General features: G+C 36.8%; 1 protein-coding gene across 2 annotated transcripts in view; it reads right to left on the bottom strand.

Moving 5' to 3' along the window:
• LOC108978514 (homeobox protein 5) overlaps window positions 1-27212 on the bottom strand; it is a 60981-nt gene that overhangs the window by 22284 nt on the left and 11485 nt on the right. The gene's annotated exons all lie outside the window — the stretch shown is intronic.

Here is a 27212-nt window from a genome sequence, read left to right as displayed (position 1 = left end):
CACGGTGTTAACAGGCTGAAGTAATTGGCAATGTCGGTATTTTTTAAAAATTCTTCAAAATAAAGTGACAAGCGAGAAAAGTTGTCTTGAAATTTGCCAAACATTGAATAATGTCCAATTGAACAAACAACTGGTATAAAAACACATAAAGTGGTATAAAAAATTGCATTGCTAAAACGAACAAACCACAGGTATAAATCACATAAACTTGTGAATTCAGAATAATAAAGAAAAGCAAGCGCTTATACCATTTTCCAAATATATAAAGCTAAAAAGTGTCGAATACATAATTCTCGATATGTTCGAAAGCAATACTACGTATCCAAATTCTGGTTTAATTTATGACTGTATGAATTTATTTCTGTAAAATTTGAAGCTAAAGTAGATTTTTTAAGGGGAAATGCTTTGAAGCTCGTGCTGTTTCTATAAGAGAGAAGCACTATAAAGTTATGGTTATGGTTTGCAGTTGGATCTTGGTATTTAAAAGATAGATTTTTATATTAATGAAATACTATTATTATTCAACGTCATCAACGACGAACGTGTTGAACATATCCTTAAAAAATAATGAGATTTGCACAAAGACTAAGCCGTGACAGCTCAAAATCAACAGATTTAACATCTTACAAATCTCTAAACACGGTGGCGAAATTTCATCGACCAAAATCTTCTGATCTAGCTCCCAGCGACTTTTTCCTGTACTCAGACCTCAAGGGAATAGAATGGAATGACCGGCACTAAAGGACTCAGTCTTAGTCCTCTTTTGAAGTGAAATACCAATATGGATGGCAACTTTGACTAAAAAATGGTTTGACCAAACAGTTGATCCATCTCAGGCTTTCTAGGATAAACGAGTATAGGGAAAACATCTTTTGACTAAACTAACAATACCTGTACTCGTATAGAAATACACATACCATCTGAACAAAGTTAACCCTAACCCGAATATTCAAGTGAAGTTTGATCTCCATAGATCAAGTAGTGTGACACGAAAAGTATATCTGGTGATTTTTCCAAAGAAAAAAATATTGAGCAACAAATTTGCTTGAACTTTTTTGTTGAAAATATTGCAGAAGTGAGAGTCTACTTTAACGCGAACACAAGTATAAGAGTGGCATAAAGCATTTATTGAAAGTCGTGAAGTCAACAAAAACTTACACCATACGAGTCTTTCATCCACCTACATATATTATAGTGAGAATAACATCGAATAGTGTAAGAAATAATGTTTGAAAATCGTCCTCTTGGCACCAGATAGTTACCAGAGGAATTCCAAATCTCTTACGGATCGACTTAACATATATGAATGTTAGGTATATAGCAGGCCAAAGCTAGACTCGCATCAAAAGACATACATTTTGGCACAAACACTGTTAAAGGTCGCAAAAGAGACGCTTGACAAGGCGGCTAAGGATCCCACAGTCATCAGTCACACATCATTACTGGTGAGGAGAATGGGTTTATAAACATTACTGCCTATTTTAAAGGAGAAAATAATTTTTCTCAATCCGTTTCAAATTTGATCATATGATATATGGACGTTACTGGTGCGGAGACGTGGGTTTATAAATAGTACATCTTATTTTAAAGGTGATAACAAATTTTTCTCAGTCCGGGTCAAATTTGATCATATGATATGTGGATGTTACTGGTGATGAGATGTGGATTTATAAATATATTACGACCTATTTTGAATGTGATAATAAATTTTTATCAGTCCGGGTCAAATTTGATCATATGACATATGGACGTTAGTGGTGAGTACACGTGGGTTCATAAACATTGCGGCCTATTTTGAGAGCGAAAGTATATTTTTCTCTGTCCGGTTCAAATTTGATCAAATAATATATGGACATAAACGACAAATAATTTATGCATTTCACTATCATTTGTCAACTTGTTTACACACAAAGTAATTTTTTCCATTCGAATAGTGAAATTTATAATTTCTGTAATAAAAAATGTCATTAAAAAGCTGACGAAGTTTAAAATGCACATAGAGACAACAACAACGACGGGCATACATTGTACTATATTTACATGTCTACGATATAAGGAAATAAAGCAATAAAAATGACTTGTTGTCATGCGAAGGCTATTAGTCACACCCCATATTTCGAAAATGCATCACCACAAAGACTCGGCAATATTTACGAATGTACAACAGTGGAGTAATGAAAAAGAGTCCACGATGATGTAGCATGTAATAAGAAGTGATTAAACACATATTTACATATGTAAGTACACAGTTAGTTGCTTTGTTTAACAACTTTTTTTTATGCAACTGAGCTATGACTTTGTTTTGCCTGGATAAAGTGCGAACTTTCGAAGTGATCTCATTCGTTGCTTGCGTTTCACAGGAGTGCGCTTTTTTGAAGCAACCGAATTCAAAATACTCGCGTCAGCATACGGATGCGGGTGTGTGTAATGCAACCTTATAACCAAGGTGGACGCAATAAATTATTTAGCACGCGCACTATGCTCGAGCCAATCGCTGTTGAAGTGAATAAATTAAATATTTATTAATTACTAAGGCAATATAATAAACAAGTGTATATTTTGAAGCGCTAATTTAAGTATTTATTTGCGAAGAGTACATATAGACATGTGTATGTTTGTAATAATTTGTATGAATGACCGTTTTGGTACTAACATATGTATATCAAGCACTTGTAACTGTTTTATTTAATAGAACTACAGTTTGTTTATGCCATTAGTGTAGATAACAAAAATAGAACAATGCAATTGTGGTAGATATATATGTATGTACATATGGAAACATTTGGAATACATATGTACATATGTGGACCTGTATATGGATTTGTAGTTACACATTAAGTTCAAGCTAGGCAACTAAAGCCGCGGAATAGTTATTGAAGAGCTTTAATCTAGGATGAGTCAGAGCAAAAACCACTTAAACCACATTGATATATACAAACTTATGTATGTGTATGTATTTATAACTACAAAATTTTGATGTCAAAGGCAATAAAACTTTCATACAAGAACAGACTTTTACACTGTTTGAAATTGAGTTCACCTCAATGGACGAAGCAACCGATAGATTAGTTTATTCTTTAGATTATTTTCGAATATTGTTTAACTTCGAAAATATTTCGGACACCAGAAAATGTCATAATCCCCTTGCGCTGCTTTCTAAAATGTAAATGTAAGTAAACTGAAATCACGAAATAGCATTTTACAAACTGATTTTGAGTGATTACTCTAACAAAGGATCCCACTCAAATTTTTTAAATGTTTTGTATATATAGGATTTGGGGGGGAGCTCTCAATTACATTTTCAGACTTCATGACTATTGCAGTGTATTCCAGGCCGAGGTTGCGGCCATTAAAGTAGCAGTGGATTTACTACTTCGTAGTGCAACCTCTTTCAGAAAAATTACCATCCACACAGATAGCAAAGCGGCGATACTAGTGCCTAACCTCTATATCAATAGCATCGAGTGTCTTTGTGATAACACAATTATGAGTGACAGGCCACAGCGGAATCGTAGGAAACTGTAAAGGTGATGAGCTAGCGCGAAAAGTCACCGTAGAACCGCTATTGGTAGTAAGGGAGTGGATCGATGCTCTTGTATCCTCCCCTGTTCTAGTACTAGACTATTACAGCGCTGGGCCACCATCGGTACACGCGCTGTTGCAAATGCCTTTTGGAGCGATCGTAATAGATTTAGTGATGTCTTTGTTCTCAGTAAGGCTATCCTCTCCGTAGCCTTAGGGCTTTTAACTGATCATTGCGCTATTGGCGTCCATGCAGTAAGGCTGGGAATCCTGCCAGACGCCATCTGCAGAAGCTGTGCCATTTTTTATTGACTAAGCTAAGCGTTTTGCACGGTGGGACGTAGGGCAGGACGCAGATCGTCAGTTGATGTATCTGTCTTCAGACTTGAACGATTGTTGGTCGAGGACACGATCGGTAATGACAATTGTGCGGAGCTCGCACAGCTGAAGAAGAGTTTGAAGGATGAACATTGTTCATATGATTCTGTTCCAGCAGGCGGCCTCTAATGATATCTTGCTTCGTCTAGGAAGGAACGAAGCCGACGTTGTCAATTGTTATTCAAGAACCATGACTAACCGGGAACTTTAGATTAAGATCAAATAGCCACAAGCTCTTAGCGATCATTAATAAATTTGGAACCAGAGATTGTTTATTGGCTAAACACGAATGTTTATTCCAATTTCAGCAACGAGAATTTCGTCAATGCTAGATTAGAAGACAGTGCTGGAAAAGTTTGGCTTGTTTCTTCATATATGCCGCATGATGACGAGGTGAAGCCTCCTCGGGATCTGCTGGGCGCTCTACTAGAAGCCAAGCGAAGAAGAGCCTTAATAATCGACGCAGATTCCAACTCTACGCACATCGTCTGAGAAAGCTCTTACACAAATGCAAGAGTTGAGAGATTTTATGATTTATAGGTAGTGAAAACATTTCTATTTGTAGTACGGTATCTCGGAATGGAAAATTCTGGGCGACCATTCCTTCTCTGATCATAAATACATTAGTTTTAGCTAGGAGGTTTTGAATGTAAAGGGAAATCCTCCCAACAAGAAGTGTTTCTAGTAAAGATTGCACTTTGTATGAGACAAAACTTACTACATATACGTTCTAAACATTGTTAAATGAACTGTGGGAATATTACAATAAAAACCGTCAACCGTGTCGTCAAATAGAAGAGAAGGAAACAAAACAAAACGAAAATCCGTATGAAAAAACTCGTAACAGGTAGCTAACAACTAAATAAGTATTTATGCATACTAAATAAACAGCTTGACTACTGTAAGCAGGTGAGCACAACAAAACGCTGTTTAAACTGGTGTACAGATACCAGAGACCAACCAGCAATTAACTGGCGCCAAAAATGCAAACAAGCCAAATTGGAGGACAACAAAACGAATTGTTGTAGCACAATAAAAATAATAGATGAAAACAGTACAACAAATTTGGCATGCACAGCACAAACAACAATATTGGTGATGATAACAACAATATTGGTGATAAAAACAACAATATTAGTGTTAACAACAACAATGTTGTTTACAACATCAATGTTAAAAACCATAATACTGCTGAAAATAGCAGTGATAACAGCAACAGAGATAAAAAAAAAAACAATATTAGTAATAACAAGAACAATATTAGTAATAACAACAACAATATTAGTGACGACACTGACAAAATTGGTGACAATACCAGCTGCAACAACAACTAAAGTGTAAAATACGCGTCAGGGCAACATACAGTGGGTGGATGCTTGTACATACATATGTTCCTATAACAATAACAACAAATTAAAAGTTTGTTGACCACGCGATCACCCAAAAACGCCCACACGCACGCCAGTACATAAGTACATAAATATGCATATTTGTACATTGTGCGTATGTATGTATGTATGTAAGTAAATTGGCGGTTTTTTCCACTTGTCCTCGCGCTTTTGTTGTTTGTATTTTCTCGCTCGCTTAAAATCACACTACATTTGTTTTTATTTGTATATTTAAGAATTTATTATTTATTTTGTCTGTCTACCAACTTAATGATAAAATAAATGCTAAAAACAATCTTCAAGCAGCTACTGACAGTTCTAAAAATATGTTTTTTGTAGTTGTTTGTAGACATGTTTGCACTCTAAAGACCGCTATCAGTGAGTAAATTAACAATTATTTGCAGATATCTTGCTTCGTCTACAAGATAAGCTTGCATATTCCCACACTCTCAAGTCACATTACTAACGATTTAATCTCCGTTATCATCAGCGCAAGGTAAACTCAGCGCCCGCAAAACGGCATGAATGTGTGTGAACAAAAAGGATTTATATCGCGTATACTATTAGATATTGCTATGGGTGGTCGCTTCACACAGAATACAGTTAGCTACAAACGCACCTATACAAGCGGAACTACCGTCAAGAGTCGCAAAGGCGTCACAAATTCAAACAATGTTGTTGTGGTTGTTGTCCATTTTATCATTGATATATTTTACAACTCAATGGCACAGCAACAGCACACAGATACCGACACAAACATACATAAAAGTGAAGTGAATAGTTGGCCACGTAAATATTTGCCACACTTCCTTTGGCTCTGATTATTTGTCGTTGACATACAAGCATACGTACACAACTATGTTGTGAATAGAACTGTTATTATTTGTTGTTCAGTTTTACGATTCCCCACAAATTGATAGCTAATCTTTTTTCATTTTGCCTCAATTGATTTAAATTTACGACCTGGCAACTGCAACGCCAGCTGTGAGCCAATGCGGAATTTACTACAGAACTCTCAAGCTGTTGACAACAGCCAAGCGCTTTTTTTCTATAAATTAATTTTGAATAAATAATTTGGAAAAGTTCAATTAAGCTTTGGAAAGTGGTCGAAAATATTGATATACTCAACAATACAAAAAAATTAGCAGCCACGACGCACTTCAGAATGTCCACCATTGAAGTTATCATTAATCGACTAAATGAATTTGTGTGTCAACAAAACAGTTATGTAGAAGAAATCTTTGTTGTAAATGGTTTCGGTTTCAAGTGTTTATACTTGAGTACTTTTGACCAATTATTAGAATTCGTATTATGCAATTGCATTGATTCAATAGAAAAAGCAAATAATTGTTGGCGACGTGCTTTTAGGAGCATCTGAAGAGCAGTAACTGACAGCTGAGTTGATTTTATTCTAAGATATTGAATTTCTTGAAATAATTATGGAACTGAAGTACTTAAAAGTACAGTCATAACATACGAAATTTAATTGAAGCACATTTCTAAGTTTCTTAATTATATTTTGAGTAAAATTGGTGCAGGGTGATTCACATGAAGGAATAAACTAATTATTGTATTATACTGACATAAAAGAGATTTACATTTTCTAAACCCCAATATGGGAATATTGAAACTGTCTATCTGTTCATCCCTCCGTGCAAGCTGTAACTTGGGTAAATATTTAGATATGTATGCATACGCTTTCCTTAGTAAAAAATTTCGAGTTCGCTGATGGGCGTAATCGGACCACTGCCACGCCCAGAAAACATTATTAATCTTTTATAAACTTTTAAAAGGTCATAACTAAACACAGGGCATCGCAGTGGCAAGTGGCAAAAGTGGGCGTGCCTCCAAACTTTAATTGGTATAATGTACTTATCTCCTAAGCTACTAAAGAATCAAAAACCAATATAATATTATAACAACTCCTACCGTAGATGAAATCGGTTGATAAGCCCACGCATTATATAAGTCCACTGACTAAAGACGTGATAAATTAAGGCCGATTTCAAATAAATTCGATATATGACATTCTTCTGGCATTCCTATGTTAATCGAGCTAACCGTCGTCAAAAAAGGACTATAAATCTTCCACAGAACCTTTCTCTCGAAATCTCGAAACGCCGACTATCAGGTGATGAATTCAAACCAGGAGGGGAATGATGAGTGACCTTTTAGAGTTTGATCTTTGTTCGTCGAGTTCGACTAGAGGACTCAATTGCCTAGTCAGTCCATAGTAGCACCTCTTGGCAGCAGTTATTCTGCGTGCGATTTCGAGGTTGACATTGTTGTTGGTGTTGACACTGACTCCAAGACAGACGAAATTATCTACGACTTCAATGCAATGACTGTCAGAAGTTTCGTCTGAACCAACGTCAGCCTCGAAATCCAATATGTGAGTTATCTTAATAAAACTGAGAGAGCATGTTTTTCTAATAAGAGTGCCCTAGACCCCATATAACTAACAGGCCGTATGTTCCTGAAGGTATTACCACGGTTGTAATCGTTGAAAGTTGCTAGAGTGTGAAATGTTAGCCGAACTAAACCCTTCCTTTCTTGTTATTTGTGTATGTGTATATTTTTATTTATTCTTACATATATTCATATTTTTTCATTCTTATTTATTTTTATGTTCTTTCCTACTAAATGATTTATTTTATTTCTAAACGTGACTTTGTGAATGATTCATGTTTTTTTCACAACGAAATTTCCTTCAATATTCCACAATTCAGTTGACATAACTATACTTATATACACACATAAATTATATATTTATACTGTTTTTGGAAGATTTTCCCATTGAGTGGTTTTGACCTTTCATTGTCAAATTTAATTCACAATTTTTTAATAACAGTGGAAATAAGCCTGTCATTATATACATACATACACTGGGTACTATTAATATTAAAAAAAAAAAAATTATTCTGTAATTTTATATCCGGAACAGGGTATGTTAGGTTTGCCATGAAGTTTGCAACACGTTGAAGGAAACGTCGGAGATTTTATAAAAAAAACAAAAAAAAAAAAAATTTATTTCGACGTTTATATGTAAAGATCGGAAAACTTTCCACTCCAATCTACCACAATAATCACAAAAAAAACGTTGATAGATGTTGACAAAAAGCACCCGGAAGTTGTAATAATAAATCCCGAGATAAATGATATTTCTGATCATATTTGACCGTTTTTAATTACTATGCCAAATATGTGCACGATCTGCCAACCAGTTTGTTTACGGCAGCTGAGATTAAGTCGGTACACCTTAGTATTATGTTACAATTTTGACAATGGGCAAAAGATAGAAAAAATAATTTGTCTAAAACAAATGAAGACATGTCTCGTTTTGGACGACCTTCGACCTCTGTAACTGATAAAAATATTTAAAAAAAAAAAGGGCAGAATATGGTGCTTGAAAACCGTCAGGCAAGTGTTAGAGAGATGGCAAGAGAGACATCTCTCGCGGGTCTGCGAAATCTGTATGATTTTGGTACATATTTTGGGTATGAAAGACGTTTTTGTTCGACTTGTCCCGATAAAGCTTAATTTTTTTTCAAAACGAGTACAATTGTGGCCGAATTAAAAGCCGAAAATACAATGAATATCATCGATCAACCAGCCAGATCAACCATTTACCAGATTCGGCTTCGTGTGATTACTTCTTGTTCCCCAAACTGAAGTTGCCGCTTCGTGGAACTCGTTTTCATTCATTTCGTTAAAGGCCATCCAAAGGAGATGAAAAGTGTTTCGAGCACTGGAAAAATCGTGTTTTTGTGTTTTTAATCTGTTGTGGATTACTTTGAAGACGACAAAATAAACATTGAAAAATAATTAACTATTTAGCATTTTATTTACGTTTGGCGGGTACTGTTTTTTTACATGTATGCACAAATTATAATGATTTCAGTTTAAAAATACATTAATTTTATTTTCCATTTTATATTAAACAAAACGTGACATAAATATGCATATACTATATATAGGTATGTTTTTTATTTTAGACGTTTCACTTGAAAAACTACAACTTTTGTCAGCTCAATGCAATTGTACAACTTTTTTGCAAGTTATTTGAGAGGGCACATCGTACAATTAGCAGCCAGGGATGCATGATGAGCACATTTAAGTGAACCTGTTTATGTATGCAGCTATGCATATATGATTCGAGTGCTTTTTACATATATAAATAAATATGTATATTATATAATATATAAGCAACTGCATGAATTCGATATCATATAACACTCCTTTGTGTGCTTTGCTTCGTTTGGCGGCAGAAAAACAACAAAAACTGGTCGCACGTCAGTGCAAAACTACAAATATGATCACGAAAATAAATTTAAAAATAAAAAAAAAAAAACTAAGCAAAGTTGCTGAAAGAATCTAAATATGTAGGTAAATACTTTGAAGTATATAGAGAATTACGAATAAGATAGATGACGCTGTGTGTGCTGTGGGTGTTTCCAACTCGATAGACATCCATTTCCAATGCAAACAATTGCAATTAATTAAATGCTTGAAGTAAGCAAATAGCAAGGAGAGGTAATTGTATATAGATTTGTACATAAGTATAAGTATATACGTTCAAATAGCGAAAGACACACAGGTAGCATATAAATAGATATATAAGTATGTATATAATGTAGAAATTCGCTGTATATCACATTTGTGGCAGTAAATCTAATGCATATCTAGAATTCCGCGGGCCCCACTCGATACACTGATTAACCTTTAGACACAAACGGAAATGCTGGCAACAGTTTCTCAACAAAAGCTGTCGTCACCATTACATTTTACTGTCGCAAGGAGAGAAAAACAAAAACAAAGTAATGCAACAACAAAAATAACATACAGAAATAAAAATAAATGAGAAAAGCATAAACAGAAAAAAAAACCAAAGAAAAAGCAACAAAATCCGGAAAACTACAACCAAAGCAGAAAAAATAACAAAAAAATTACAACAACGTATTTAAACTTACTTTGGATTTGAGCCAAAAAATTATAAATAATTTCGTTTTTCTTGTGGCTAAAATGGACCGAGTGGTCTTCAAGTAAAATATTGCAAAAACAAATACAAATTTGTTCACACATACATACATACATACACATATTTAAGTGCGCAAATAATTTTACTCGCTTGCACTTGACGCTCGCTGGTCTGGCCTGCTCTCGAGCGTGTGATTTCGTTGCTGCTGTGGTTTCGTCGCCCACAAATCGATTGTCTCGAAATTTATGACCCAAAAGCGCGTATTGCAAGTGAAAAGCGAAATTTGGGTGCTTGGCTTCTCGCTTTTCACCTTTTCTGTGAAATTGCATGCACAATTAATCAGGTCACCGGCGACAACATTCGTTGCCGTAAGGTAAGAATTATCGGTTCATTAAGCTCAAATCGAAAGTTCATTGGGGAGCATTGATTGCGGCGAGCGTATCGTTTGTATGCGAATAATGCAAATTACTTAATTTGATGAAACGAAAATGTTAATGAGGAGACACGTTAAGTTAATGGCCTTGAGTAACTATATACGCCATAAACAAATGGCAATGGAAATGTGCATACAAGTTGCATTTATCTTTTCCTTCTTCTCTTCTCGCTCATTTCAGAGCAGTTCAACAATCCTGCATAGTAATGCACACATTTTAAAGAGTTTTTATAGATTTTCTTTTCAATTGAAAAGAATGATGGTGTACCTCACAAAGCAAGAAACTGCAAATAAGTGAAGATATCCGATGAATTTTCAATCATGTGAATTGTATACAGTTACGAGGGTGCGCTAATCAGTTATTGGAATTTACAATTAATCAATGGCGGAAAATGCCGGAAATTCGGCTATGCTGCTAATAAAAAATAAGATTGCTCAATTCTCTCCTGCTTTAAGTAATATACATATTTTTTCTTTTATATACACATCTTGACATCAAAAACTATAGACAGTTCTAAAACGTATTTACCGAAACACAATATGCACAAACGTCCTAAAATCAGATTTTATGAGAAGCTCCAGGCCCCGTTTAATTGTTAGAAGGAAAATTTAGACTTATAGCTGGAGTTCAAGCTGAAATTCAACCAGTCAAAGACTTATAGTCGAATCTCAACATTTTACATTTTTTAAGGGGTTACATGGGTTTACAGGTTTCAAACTATCGATTTTTTTATTGTCTTTATTAACAAACGAATAGTTTCTAAGACACAGCCTTGGGAAAATGTGCACTCGAGGATAGCTTTTATTTCAACTCAAATCTTTAAACGCGTTTTTCTCGATACTGTGTTTTTGAAGTCGATTGGCAAGATTTCTCGAGAGCTACTCAACCGATCTTCATGAAATTTTAAACAGGTCTTGGCGATAAAATTTTTAAAGACTTGGACTAAGGCTTTTTCGATTAGAACTATTTGAAAAAGAAAAAAATGTTGCGAAATTTTCACTGAAATTTTAATTTTCTTTTTTATTTTTCACAAAATCCAGTTTTTCTTCCTTCGTCCCAGTTCTAAGTTAAGGTTTTAACTAAAACACTTATTTCTTCACTTTAAATCCTGTAAAAAGTTATGCTGCCAACGAGAGCGCATCTTTTTGCGAGGGATCCCCGAAAATGGCGTCACAATGGCCGGATTTAAAATATTTTTGTTCAAAATTTTCAGAATTTCTTTGTTAAAAGTGTATGGTATGTTTAAAACAAAAAAAAAATCTAATAAAATATTTAATTTTTTATATGAGATAAAATTGTTAGAAAAAAGGATTTTTGTTATCCGAGGAAGCCCATTTAACCCCTTAAGGCTATTAAATTGGTATAATAATGGGACGTTAACTTCGGCTGCACTAATACTCTTATACATTTTTTTCTTGATTTTAATCGTTCTGTTTGTATGACAGCTACATGATATATGAGAGGGGCTAAGCAGCTCACGACTTCCAAATATCTTCTTTCGTTTTACGGCGAGCTTAAGTGAGAAAGGCAATACCTTTCCAGGGTTGTGCGCTGGGTTTTGGGATCCGCCACGACTGTCACACCGAACAAGCTTCAGTAGGTGGAACTGAATATTTCAAATCAGTCTATCAGTGGCCGTCGTTGTATCAAATTTTCAATAAAATGCTTAATAAAATCTGAAATAGGAAAATTTCATTCCTTTTACCCGCAGAATAAATCTTCTTGCTGGTCTCCTTTGATGGCTCTAGACTGGCGAGAAAAGCACAAAGGTAAGGTCTTAAAACTGTCTAAATTACTAATACATATCCACAATACGTACATACATATGTATGTTCACTTATTAAAAAATACTTCTGAGAACAGTCATTAAATAAAAAATAACCAACCAGCTCATGATCTGATTTCAAACTTTCTAAAAACAAGGAAGCCGCACGCAGCCAATAAATTCAAATAAAATATTACAAAATTATATTAATAAAATTAATTTTTTTTTTTTTTAATTAAAAGTGTGTATTATATTTTTGCTTTGAAAAAAATAAAATAATTTCTTTGAATATGTTTAACAGCAGAAAATCCTCAATACTCTCTCAAATATAAAGCGGCGATATGACTCAAAACATACTTATGCACAGTTCTCTCAACTTGCTACAAAAAACTTTATATGTAGGCCATTCTATAAAAATGTCCGCAAAATGGAAATACATTATTTGTATCATTTTTCCTATGTCTTATCAGAATTCTTAGACTTAGACAAGGAATTGTGGAAACGTTATCGGCTGATGTTTCCTGTTTTCTTTTCTGTCAAACAAAAGATGGTTGATGTTTGCAGAGTGCAGCAGATAATATGTCAAGTGAACCCAACGTTTATCAGTTGTGGGCTCACTATTTACTTTTTTTATTAATAAACAATTGCTTGACTTAACTGGACTTCTGGAATTCAACACATATTTTCCGATAACAGAAAACATTACAAATTTATTGCTTGAATGGCGAAAAATAAAGAAAATATGTCTGTAGAGCTTCATTTGAATAAAAGTTACTCAAGACCTACTAGTTGTTTCTCTTACCAGAAAATGAAGTACAAAAGTAATTACACTGAAATAAGAGAAATCGATTATCAATCAATTATGAGCCACTTTATCGAGAGCAACAAAGATTGCAGACTAAAGATATGGAAACAATAGAACTCGTGAATGCTGCGAAGGAACGATTTAAAGAAGTTGGTTAAAAGGCAGTTTCTTCGAATTCGGCTAAGAGCGATAGACAGGATGGCGAACATCGGAACTCCCTACATTCTTTGCTTTGATAATGTGTACAACTTAGTACCAGGAAAAGATATAAATAAGACAGCGGTATTAGATTAGGGATTGTAGAGCCAAAAAGAAAATGAACAAGTAAGGAAGGGCTAAGTTCGGGTGTCACCGAACATTTTATACTCTCGCATGATAAAGTGATAATCGAGATTTCAGTCGTTGTTGTAAACCTATTTCACCCATATTTGGTACATGTCATCACGGTGGTAAGAAAATATTATGTACCGAATTTCATTGAAATCGGTGGAGTAGTTCCTGAGATATGGTTTTTGGTCCATAAGTGGGCGTCGCCACGCCCATTTTAAATTTTTCAAAAGCTGGGTGCAGCTTCCTCTGCCATTTCTTCCGTAAAATTTAGTGTTTTTGACGTTTTTCGTTAGTCGGTTAACACACTTTTAGTGATTTTCAACATAACCTTTGTATRGGAGGTGGRCGTGRTTATTATCCGATTTCTTCCRTTTTTGARCTGTATATGAAAATGCCTGAAGGAAACGACTCTATAGAGTTTGGTTGACATAGCTGTAGCAGTTTCCGAGATATGTACAAAAAACTTAGTAGGGGGCGGGGCCACGCCCACTTTTCCAAAAAATTACGTCCAAATATGCCCCTCCCTAATGCGATCCTTTTTGCCAAATTTCACTTCAATATCTTTATTTATGGCTTAGTTATCACACTTTATAGGTTTTCGGTTTTCGCCATTTTGTGGGCGTGGCAGTGGGCCGATTTTGCCCATCTTCGAACTTAACCTTCTTATGGAGTCAAGAAATACGTGTACCGAATTTCATCATGATATCTCAATTTTTACTCAAGTTACAGCTTGCACAAACGGACGGACAGACAGACATCCGGATTTCAACTCTACTCGTCACAATGATCATTTTGGTATATATAACCCTATATCTGACTCTTTTAGTTTTGGACTTACAAACAACCGTTATGTGAACAAAACTATAATACTCTCTTTAGCAACATTGTTGCGAGAGTATAAAAATATTAAATAGTCGAACGGTCATGAACGAAATCAAAAAATGACGAACTGATATCGGCCTTATTGTTTGGCCGACACACCTATTTTTCTATAGATATTTTTGTTTCTGTAATGTAAAAACATTTCTAATTACACCTCAATGTAACACAAGAAAAACTTCGAATAAATACAACAATTGTAAGCCATAAACAACAACTGATCACAGAGAAAACAAAAGCAACAACAAACAACTTTCAACAATACGAACACTTCCGCTTAGTGACGAATCTCCTATTTGCAAAGAAGCGAGTCGGTTTACGCAAAAACAACAAAAGTTTCACACACAACAATTCCATTGATGCCATACACACATACGTACACACATACATACAATGCACTTTCTATAAAATCGATGCAAAATCAACCGCATTGCGATGGATATTTGCGGGCCTTTACAAACAATAAGCTCGTAGTGTAAATTACTTTAAATTGCTACAAATCGCCTACTAATGACTGTTTGGGTGTGCGTCTGTGTGTGTATGTATGAGTGTGTGCACGTGCACAAATATAAAACCTATTGTAAGGGTAAATAAATAAGCGACTTGCTGCAATTTAAGTGCAGCTAAGTATTCGCCTCTAACGTTGATTAGTAAGTCGCGCAGTCGAGCACTTATGCAAAGCAAAGTGAGCTTGCGAGCAAGTTGCAAATGACAGACCTGCACTGCTTGGTGTTGAATCCTTCCAAGCATTTATATATAGTAAATTATGCGTTTACGTTGCAAAATGCCGCTGAAACGACAAATTGGCTGCTGACGAGGCGTTTTCAGTAGATTTGCAAAGTGACAATTTTGTTGAAGAGACACGCACACATTATCCTAGTGGGTAAAGCAGACGCTAGGACTTGCTGCTACTACTTGAGAATTCCTTCTGATTTTAAATTTTAACTAAAAGAAACTTGTCCATTATCTTTGCACACTACTCTCTTGTAGTTGTAGTTCGATGCGCTACTCTAGAACAATTGGCAAGTCGAAGTCAGTAAATAGTCACCGAACTTGAAAAAAGTAACTATAAGGATTTACACAACCGAATTCGTGAATATTCGCAGGCGAATCGCTTCGCACAATGGGCTCTTGAAAAGTTCCAAGAAGATCCGACATTTTCGAGCCATATTTTGTCCAGCGTCGAGACTCATTTCTTGCTCAACGAGTATGTAAACAAACAAAATTGTCTCATTTGGGACGAAGAGCAACCAAAAGATATTCAAGAGCTGCCATTTCATCCAGAAAAACAACAGATTGGTGTGGTTTGTGGGCCGGTGGACTCATCGGTCGGTATTTCATCAAATATTATGCCGGTGAGAACATAAGTGTCAATAGCGAAATGATAACCGCGTATTTGATACCTGAAATTGAAGCTCGTGATCTCGGCGACATTTGGCTTCAACAAGACCACACCATTTCCCACACATCGCATCAATCAATGGATTTATTGAGAGAACACTGCGCTGCGAAAATAATTTTACATTTTGGGCGGTTCAATTGACCACAAAAATCCTGTCAAGTCACACCGTTAGACTTCTTCCTGGGGATACGTAATATCCAAGGTCTGTGCGGTCAATCACGCTTCGACTCAGGCCTTGGAACAAAAGACGTGTCTCTCACCAGTTACCAGTTGAAATGCAAGAAACAGTCATCCAAAATTGGACTCAACAGATAGACCATCTGAGACGTGGTCGTGGCCAACATTTGAAGAGATAATCTTCAAAAAAACAAAACCAAAGAATGTTCCTTAGAATGACAGTAAACATTCCCCATCAAATTTGACCATCTGAGACGTATTCGTGGAAGTTCTTTTATAAAGACAACCAAAAGTTTGAAATTCTTATGGAAGGTGTGTGGGAGTTGGTAAAACTGTTGACCTGATTTTATCCAGATTTTACAGCAAAAGATGAAGAGTTACATTAAGAAAACTCATACATACATATTAACCAATTAAATTAAATAACTGGGGCCAGTGGACCCGATTTTACCCATTGTTGACATATAAAATTCTGTCCGCATTTCAATATTGGGTCTCAAGGATTGACCAATATGATATGTTGAAGGCTTAAAGACCGAACTGTAGCTTGAAATTTCAAAAAACGCTTTCTTCTGGACTTTGAAAGGCCCCAAATTATTATTATTGGCTGTCTAGAATATGAAAAGTAAGTATAATGTTAAAAGAAAAAAAACGACCTCAGATTATACCGTTATTATTAAAATAACAAGTGATTGATTTTAAGTGAACAAACACAGTCTAACACCCACCGAGAAAACTTGGCAATCTACATATTTCTATAACTATAAACAACAGTCTGACGTCATTATTGACGGCGGTGCACGCATTTTTCCAGGCGCTTTAATGTCAAATGCTCGTAATATTAAATGCTGTGTGGATTCAAGTGCAGATATAATATATCTTCAAAATAATATACTATTACTTACTTCTCTGTACATATGTGTATATATTTTGAGAAAAACAAAATCTGCACGCCATTTTTACTTTTAATAACCATGACTAAGGCAAAGAAAATGCCGAACGAGTAGAATCCAAAGCTCACATCTCGCCAACATAAGGAAGAATGTCACTACAAAAGACAAATGCGCTATTTTTGTTGTTGTTTCTGTTGCTGCTATTATTATTGTAGTTGATGAAATCATGTCAATACAATTCAAATAACTCAAATTAAATTTGGGTAGCGATGTTTTACTTTTAACGGTTAACGACCGAACCAACGAGCGCTCTTCGCGCTGAATAAGATTAAGTCACTTTTCAGCACGGGACCTTTAAAGAGCGCAAAACGTTAAATGAAAATATTTTTTCTGCTATTCTTTGCATGTGTGTGTGTGTATGCATGTGTGAGTGACATTGACCGAATGACTAGGGCAGTCAGACAAACCCAATAAGCTATATAACGGTGTGTGTGTGTTTTGTTCTTGCTTTGACTTTGGCTTGATTTTCCTTTCTTTTGGAATTGTCTATAACTGTACATGTCTGTTTGTATGCACTTGAGAATACTCTATATTAGATTGAAAGGTGGCGAACGTGACGATGCAATACTGGTATACTCGTATCCTCTACTGTTATACGCGGTTTGTGAAACGACGACTTGCACACATGGCGGCGTTGCATGCCAATAGTATCGAGAGGAGTGTGTGTTTACACAAAAATAAATCCCATCTCTTTGTTGCATACAACCATTCGCACGACTGCACAGTCATTTCGTACAAAGACAAAACAACGAAATGGAAATACTCGCCAGAACAAAAGCGTGCATAGTATGTGTGTGTGTGTAAATTGATTCGCCATAAAAAGGTGTATGCAAAAATAAAAGGATTATAATTATAGCAAAAGAAAACAATAAATGCGATAAATGAATGGGCTTTCAACATCAGCGAGGCATCCTTCAGCTACTAGACAATATTTATGCGCAAATAAAACTGTTATAAATATGCATGTGTGTGTGTTAGTATGACAATGTCGCGCCTTTTACGGTTTAGTAGCACCATTTTTTGTTGTTATTGTACGTGTAAACCGCCAGCGATCTGTGACATTTTTCTGATTTTGTTGTCATGACAACAGTAAAATGCTGTGCGGACCATGGATTGCCTCCACTATGATAGCGTTACAATTTATAGGTCAGCAATATTCAATATGCCATGACGACAGGCAAGAAACAATATACAAAATCGCGTGTGTCACAAATTGCCCTGCAGACGAAACTTCCTTGTAGTACACCTAAACTAGTTAAGAATTAGTATTTAGGTAATAAGTGCAAAGATTATGTGAAGTGAATATGAATTAGGTTGGTTACTCAGGAAGAAGTTGAAATATTTTTGAAATCGACGGATTTTGAACCCCCTAATTTGTTATAATAACCAAACCTTGGGAAACTCTTCTCTTAGAACGCCATTCTAAATTATTAAACAATCATTTTCAGGGCTTTAAATAATTTTTTTTTTTTTTTTTTGGCATAACATATAACAAATTTGTTGCAAAATAAGAAACCCGAAAACTTGGCTATTTGAATTTTTCACATAAATTTTGAGGTTATGTCCAAAAGGTATTGATACAAAAGTCATAGATCTTTTCATTAGCGAGAAGTTTGTCATATAAGTTTTTTCTATAAGATTCACAATTTTGCAGGAAATCCAGATAAACAGTTTTAACCCTTAAAATTCAAAAACGTCTCTCCCCGTCTTCTTACTAACTTCAGATCGTATGTAAATTATTTTTCATGTAGTTTTTGTAATTTCATTTTTCGTTTCCAATGTGTCTCAACCTATTATGAACTTCTTACACTTTTTACCACTTTAAAGGGCCTGCTTAGATGAATAAATGAGGATTACACCGCGAGCCAAGGTTTACATATTGTGCTCTCTCCTAAGTCACAWCGACTCACTTCGCCCCATCATATTGATAAATTCCGATATATGTATTGCTAAGTGTTATAGAGTCGATGTGATCTCTATTTGGAAATAGGAATCCAAGGGCGTACATCTTGCGCCTACAGACTACTGTGAAGGTATTCTGGAGTTTCAGACTCTAAGTAGCAGAGCTGACAATTCGCACAAGAAGCTAGGTCCATGTTATGTAAGTGCCTCTTAAGATTACAATGGACAAAATAGAAGGCGACAAGCAGCCTGAGTTTATCCTTTGAGACATTTTAAGGTTGTAACCACCCATTAACAACTTGGCATGACGCATGACATGCCTAGAAGATGTTGCCAATATCTCAACCTAACCAGTGCTTCATCCTTGCGGTACAGGTTCATTATGATATTGGGACCAACGGAAATTAAAGGTTCGGGTACTACCACGTTCCCGGACGCTGCGGAGCGGACAAGCTCATCAGCCAGTTCRTTCCTAGCTATAATTTTGGGACCTGCCACCCAGACAAGGTGATAGACTGTTCAGTCAGGCGCAGTACTGCACCAATAGCGATTTGATCTCGTAAGCGGAGATCGCTTGGAATGTCGCTTGACTGTCGCTTAGTATAACTATACGTTCATTGCACCGACTTATAGCAAAGACCTCTGCTTGGAATATGCCCGAAAAACTACCCATAGGTATTTGGAGTTTGGTGCACGCTTTCCTCCGACGTTTTCGAGTCGTCGGAGTTAATTGAACTATTCCTAATCATTATCTCGTGAGTGGAGTCGTTCCATTCAGCATTACGGCTGAGGATACCCTTGAACTTTCTAGTGAAGTTTACACTTTTGATAATGCTGTCCCTTGGGAGAAAAGCCAGTGGTATATAAAGGAGAGATATTTGTTTTCGAAGGTATTAAATTCTACGTAAATTTCCAAATAATATCTGAAAACTTAATCAAATAAAAATTTTAGTACTAATAACCATCTGTAAAGAACTCAACAAATCGAATCAATTTCCTAGCGGGCACCTAGCTACCTCTATGGGGACAATTTGCTTATCCCCAACAGCACGTGTTCAATGACAGTCAGCACAAATGTGAGTACAGCAAACATGTGAAACTGTATTAATCGACTGCAATGTTGCCATGCAACAGTGATAAAAATAAAGCGAAAGTGTATTAGCAATTTCATAAAATTCGATAACTAGCAAATACATACAAACTTGACACACTACAGCATGGCCGGTCACCTGCTGACACTGCTCCATGAGCTAAACCGTCATCAAAAATGGGTGGAACAAAACAGCTGAGCAAGCAGACCAACAGTGAGAAATACAAACATATGCTCAAAGCACACACACACTTGTAGAAAAAAGAAACATTTTTACATATAGTTTGTATATGCATGGCAACAATGTCTTCCCGGTTTTTACTTTCCGCACAACTGATTGCATGAATGAACGAAGAAAACCACCCTTGCTTCGCCGAATGCAGAGCAACAAAAAAAAACGCCTCAACGTAAGTAAATTAAAGCTTCAGCTAATGGATTATAAAGCAGAGCCTTAACTTACGGCGTTGCAATGCGACGCCGCTCGAGGTAGTGGCGGTCGGTCCACAAATGCACATACACACGCATGCTTGAGCTGTCTGCTGGCGAAAAGCGCTGCACACTACGTAAGCAAGCATAATGCCGGGTATGAATAGTTGGTCGTTTGGTTAGTTGGATGGCTGAGCATTTTGCTGTTTTTGACAGCAAAGACTTCGTCATCTGTCGCGATGTTGTTGTTGTTTGAATTTTCGGTTGCTAACAGACCGCGAGGCATATTTGTTGACGCATTTCCAAGCAGGATTAGCACAGCAAATGCTCTGGCTCTCTCCGAGTTTCCATTGAAATCACACCACTTTTACAACGCAAAACTTCCACATGTGCATAGAACTTTGCCGAAGACCAGGTGACAGCAGCTGACACGCTGCTTTATTGTTATTGCACGGTGAATTGTCAGAAATTTTACGCTCAACGAAAATTTGCTTTTCGCAAAACAAAGCAATATATAGAAGCGAAACAAGTAGCTAAACAAAAACTAAATAAACTTGAATGCAAACAAAACAATTTTTGTTTGTCTATCTATAAATGAGCGCAGCACCTTTCCGGCAGAGCGGTGACAATGCATTGTTGATAAATGAGCGAGTAGCGGCAGCAGAGTGGCGACGAAATATTATCCGCTCGTTCGTTGAGAGCACAGCGGTGTGCGCCTACTGCGCCTGCCTGCTCAAATGGGCGCTATTGGGAGAGTGCGAAAACGTCTGCAGCATATACACACACATGTATGCATATATGGTTTTAACGCGTTGCAGCAACAAAGACGGCGGTCAAATACAAAGCATTCCCATAGACATGTGTACACACACCGCCTTGTTCAGCTGCTTGTGGTACCACACTACGTATGCGTACCCTGCACCACCACCAACATCGCTGCCGTCGCTACAAATCATCTTCGCTTGAAATTCGTATAACAGTTTTCGTTGTTCAGCCGTGTAGCTGTATGCATTGGCAAGTTTTACAGCCAGGTCAGTTGGCAGTCGGCAGCGAAACAACCGTGCGAATTGTGCTTTCCTCTAGTGGTGCAGCGTAACACTGTTGAACCACAATTAGCTAAAGCAAAATTCATATTTTCTTCTAGCATAATATTTTTATTCAGCTAAAGTTGACGAAAAAAGCGAGCAAATATAAATATTGCTTGCAAGTGTTAATAAAAGAACAGTCGCACGACGACAGCGTCGTTGACGGCGACGTTCACAAACGAACTTTTACAGCCACCGGCAAGGCAGTCGGTCACTGCGCTGTGAAAAATCATATAAGAAATATGTTATAAGGTATATAATAAATTTAAATTGTCAGCGATAAATAAAACAACAACAATAAAATAATAAAAACTGCGAGTTATACAATAAAAATTCAACTGAAATTCAATTGACGTACGTTGTTATTGTTGGTTGGAGGCACTGATGGAGCTATTAGGCAAGAAACAACTCTAGCAACGACAACAGCAGTGACGTCTGAGTCAACAGTAAAGCCAACGACGAGAGCAACGTTGCGACTAACTGCTATACGAAACTAAAAGCAACAGTAACAGCCAAAACAATAACAGTAGCAACAGTGACAGCGGTGCTACTGCCTATACCAGTAATGTCACTGGCGTTGGCGTTGACGTTAACGGTGGCAGCGTACATAAACGCGTCAGCTGCGTAGCTGTGACTGAGGCGACAACGTTCTTTATAACAAGCTCGTGGATTTGTTGTTTTTGTTGAAAACATTTATCGATCACGCGTCGAACGAAACGGAGCACTCGCTCGGCGAACACACATTTGTATAATGTAATATGGTTGTATAAAACAAACATTAAAAAAATAGAAAATTAAATATTCATTGTCAAAAGGCAAAACGGAAACTTTGCGGTCGTGTAGAACAAAGCGGAAAATCGAAATATAGCAAAATACCAAAAAAACAAAACGGTACAAAACGCTAACACACCACATTCGACAAGCGGAAAATGAGCTATTAAAGTGTATATAGCAAGAGGAAGCATCGTGAGACAAAAAGAAATATAGAAATTAATGCATTTGCCAATTTTCTAATGTGATGCCATTTATGTATGCATGTCAATGCAATACATTTTGAAAAATGTTAACCAACTAGCACACCTGCAAACCAAAACAACACACGTCCGCAACAACTCAGCACTGAAACAAAAAACAATAAGGAATAGCACTGGTACAACAACCAGAACTAGAACCAGAACAACAATAACATTTTCGTCGCATTACGCATTTAAACTTGAATTAAAATTTCTATTGCAAACGCTTAACACATTGCAAGTACAAAACTCGAGCAGTTGAAGAGCAAGGTTGAAAAAAAGACTGTAATTTTGTTGTAACAAAGAGCAAAAATACCAACACATTAAATGCACGAAAGCCTAAATTAAAGAGTATTAACGGTTCTGTGCATTTTCATTTGCTGTCAATGCAAATTGAAAGCGAAAAAGACAAAAAGAAGAAAATTTAAAAAAAAAACTTAAAAAATAATATATGCAAAAACAAAAAAAAAAAAACAAATACAAAAGTGCAGATACGCCCCAGCGTTTAAATATTTCAATAATAACAAAAACACTAACAAAGCGCATACTATAAACACNTTTTTTTTTTTTTTTTTGGCATAACATATAACAAATTTGTTGCAAAATAAGAAACCCGAAAACTTGGCTATTTGAATTTTTCACATAAATTTTGAGGTTATGTCCAAAAGGTATTGATACAAAAGTCATAGATCTTTTCATTAGCGAGAAGTTTGTCATATAAGTTTTTTCTATAAGATTCACAATTTTGCAGGAAATCCAGATAAACAGTTTTAACCCTTAAAATTCAAAAACGTCTCTCCCCGTCTTCTTACTAACTTCAGATCGTATGTAAATTATTTTTCATGTAGTTTTTGTAATTTCATTTTTCGTTTCCAATGTGTCTCAACCTATTATGAACTTCTTACACTTTTTACCACTTTAAAGGGCCTGCTTAGATGAATAAATGAGGATTACACCGCGAGCCAAGGTTTACATATTGTGCTCTCTCCTAAGTCACAACGACTCACTTCGCCCCATCATATTGATAAATTCCGATATATGTATTGCTAAGTGTTATAGAGTCGATGTGATCTCTATTTGGAAATAGGAATCCAAGGGCGTACATCTTGCGCCTACAGACTACTGTGAAGGTATTCTGGAGTTTCAGACTCTAAGTAGCAGAGCTGACAATTCGCACAAGAAGCTAGGTCCATGTTATGTAAGTGCCTCTTAAGATTACAATGGACAAAATAGAAGGCGACAAGCAGCCTGAGTTTATCCTTTGAGACATTTTAAGGTTGTAACCACCCATTAACAACTTGGCATGACGCATGACATGCCTAGAAGATGTTGCCAATATCTCAACCTAACCAGTGCTTCATCCTTGCGGTACAGGTTCATTATGATATTGGGACCAACGGAAATTAAAGGTTCGGGTACTACCACGTTCCCGGACGCTGCGGAGCGGACAAGCTCATCAGCCAGTTCATTCCTAGCTATAATTTTGGGACCTGCCACCCAGACAAGGTGATAGACTGTTCAGTCAGGCGCAGTACTGCACCAATAGCGATTTGATCTCGTAAGCGGAGATCGCTTGGAATGTCGCTTGACTGTCGCTTAGTATAACTATACGTTCATTGCACCGACTTATAGCAAAGACCTCTGCTTGGAATATGCCCGAAAAACTACCCATAGGTATTTGGAGTTTGGTGCACGCTTTCCTCCGACGTTTTCGAGTCGTCGGAGTTAATTGAACTATTCCTAATCATTATCTCGTGAGTGGAGTCGTTCCATTCAGCATTACGGCTGAGGATACCCTTGAACTTTCTAGTGAAGTTTACACTTTTGATAATGCTGTCCCTTGGGAGAAAAGCCAGTGGTATATAAAGGAGAGATATTTGTTTTCGAAGGTATTAAATTCTACGTAAATTTCCAAATAATATCTGAAAACTTAATCAAATAAAAATTTTAGTACTAATAACCATCTGTAAAGAACTCAACAAATCGAATCAATTTCCTAGCGGGCACCTAGCTACCTCTATGGGGACAATTTGCTTATCCCCAACAGCACGTGTTCAATGACAGTCAGCACAAATGTGAGTACAGCAAACATGTGAAACTGTATTAATCGACTGCAATGTTGCCATGCAACAGTGATAAAAATAAAGCGAAAGTGTATTAGCAATTTCATAAAATTCGATAACTAGCAAATACATACAAACTTGACACACTACAGCATGGCCGGTCACCTGCTGACACTGCTCCATGAGCTAAACCGTCATCAAAAATGGGTGGAACAAAACAGCTGAGCAAGCAGACCAACAGTGAGAAATACAAACATATGCTCAAAGCACACACACACTTGTAGAAAAAAGAAACATTTTTACATATAGTTTGTATATGCATGGCAACAATGTCTTCCCGGTTTTTACTTTCCGCACAACTGATTGCATGAATGAACGAAGAAAACCACCCTTGCTTCGCCGAATGCAGAGCAACAAAAAAAACGCCTCAACGTAAGTAAATTAAAGCTTCAGCTAATGGATTATAAAGCAGAGCCTTAACTTACGGCGTTGCAATGCGACGCCGCTCGAGGTAGTGGCGGTCGGTCCACAAATGCACATACACACGCATGCTTGAGCTGTCTGCTGGCGAAAAGCGCTGCACACTACGTAAGCAAGCATAATGCCGGGTATGAATAGTTGGTCGTTTGGTTAGTTGGATGGCTGAGCATTTTGCTGTTTTTGACAGCAAAGACTTCGTCATCTGTCGCGATGTTGTTGTTGTTTGAATTTTCGGTTGCTAACAGACCGCGAGGCATATTTGTTGACGCATTTCCAAGCAGGATTAGCACAGCAAATGCTCTGGCTCTCTCCGAGTTTCCATTGAAATCACACCACTTTTACAACGCAAAACTTCCACATGTGCATAGAACTTTGCCGAAGACCAGGTGACAGCAGCTGACACGCTGCTTTATTGTTATTGCACGGTGAATTGTCAGAAATTTTACGCTCAACGAAAATTTGCTTTTCGCAAAACAAAGCAATATATAGAAGCGAAACAAGTAGCTAAACAAAAACTAAATAAACTTGAATGCAAACAAAACAATTTTTGTTTGTCTATCTATAAATGAGCGCAGCACCTTTCCGGCAGAGCGGTGACAATGCATTGTTGATAAATGAGCGAGTAGCGGCAGCAGAGTGGCGACGAAATATTATCCGCTCGTTCGTTGAGAGCACAGCGGTGTGCGCCTACTGCGCCTGCCTGCTCAAATGGGCGCTATTGGGAGAGTGCGAAAACGTCTGCAGCATATACACACACATGTATGCATATATGGTTTTAACGCGTTGCAGCAACAAAGACGGCGGTCAAATACAAAGCATTCCCATAGACATGTGTACACACACCGCCTTGTTCAGCTGCTTGTGGTACCACACTACGTATGCGTACCCTGCACCACCACCAACAYCGCTGCCGTCGCTACAAATCATCTTCGCTTGAAATTCGTATAACAGTTTTCGTTGTTCAGCCGTGTAGCTGTATGCATTGGCAAGTTTTACAGCCAGGTCAGTTGGCAGTCGGCAGCGAAACAACCGTGCGAATTGTGCTTTCCTCTAGTGGTGCAGCGTAACACTGTTGRACCACAATTAGCTAAAGCAAAATTCATATTTTCTTCTAGCATAATATTTTTATTCAGCTAAAGTTGACGAAAAAAGCGAGCAAATATAAATATTGCTTGCAAGTGTTAATAAAAGAACAGTCGCACGACGACAGCGTCGTTGACGGCGACGTTCACAAACGAACTTTTACAGCCACCGGCAAGGCAGTCGGTCACTGCGCTGTGAAAAATCATATAAGAAATATGTTATAAGGTATATAATAAATTTAAATTGTCAGCGATAAATAAAACAACAACAATAAAATAATAAAAACTGCGAGTTATACAATAAAAATTCAACTGAAATTCAATTGACGTACGTTGTTATTGTTGGTTGGAGGCACTGATGGAGCTATTAGGCAAGAAACAACTCTAGCAACGACAACAGCAGTGACGTCTGAGTCAACAGTAAAGCCAACGACGAGAGCAACGTTGCGACTAACTGCTATACGAAACTAAAAGCAACAGTAACAGCCAAAACAATAACAGTAGCAACAGTGACAGCGGTGCTACTGCCTATACCAGTAATGTCACTGGCGTTGGCGTTGACGTTAACGGTGGCAGCGTACATAAACGCGTCAGCTGCGTAGCTGTGACTGAGGCGACAACGTTCTTTATAACAAGCTCGTGGATTTGTTGTTTTTGTTGAAAACATTTATCGATCACGCGTCGAACGAAACGGAGCACTCGCTCGGCGAACACACATTTGTATAATGTAATATGSTTGTATAAAACAAACATTAAAAAAATAGAAAATTAAATATTCATTGTCAAAAGGCAAAACGGAAACTTTGCGGTCGTGTAGAACAAAGCGGAAAATCGAAATATAGCAAAATACCAMAAAAACAAAACGGTACAAAACGCTAACACACCACATTCGACAAGCGGAAAATGAGCTATTAAAGTGTATATAGCAAGAGGAAGCATCGTGAGACAAAAAGAAATATAGAAATTAATGCATTTGCCAATTTTCTAATGTGATGCCATTTATGTATGCATGTCAATGCAATACATTTTGAAAAATGTTAACCAACTAGCACACCTGCAA

This window comes from Bactrocera latifrons, unplaced genomic scaffold (genome assembly GCF_001853355.1).
Source record: "Bactrocera latifrons isolate USDA-ARS-PBARC rearing strain unplaced genomic scaffold, ASM185335v1 scaffold_1, whole genome shotgun sequence".
Lineage (NCBI taxonomy): Eukaryota > Metazoa > Arthropoda > Insecta > Diptera > Tephritidae > Bactrocera > Bactrocera latifrons.
This window is presented reverse-complemented; position numbering and strand designations above follow the sequence as displayed.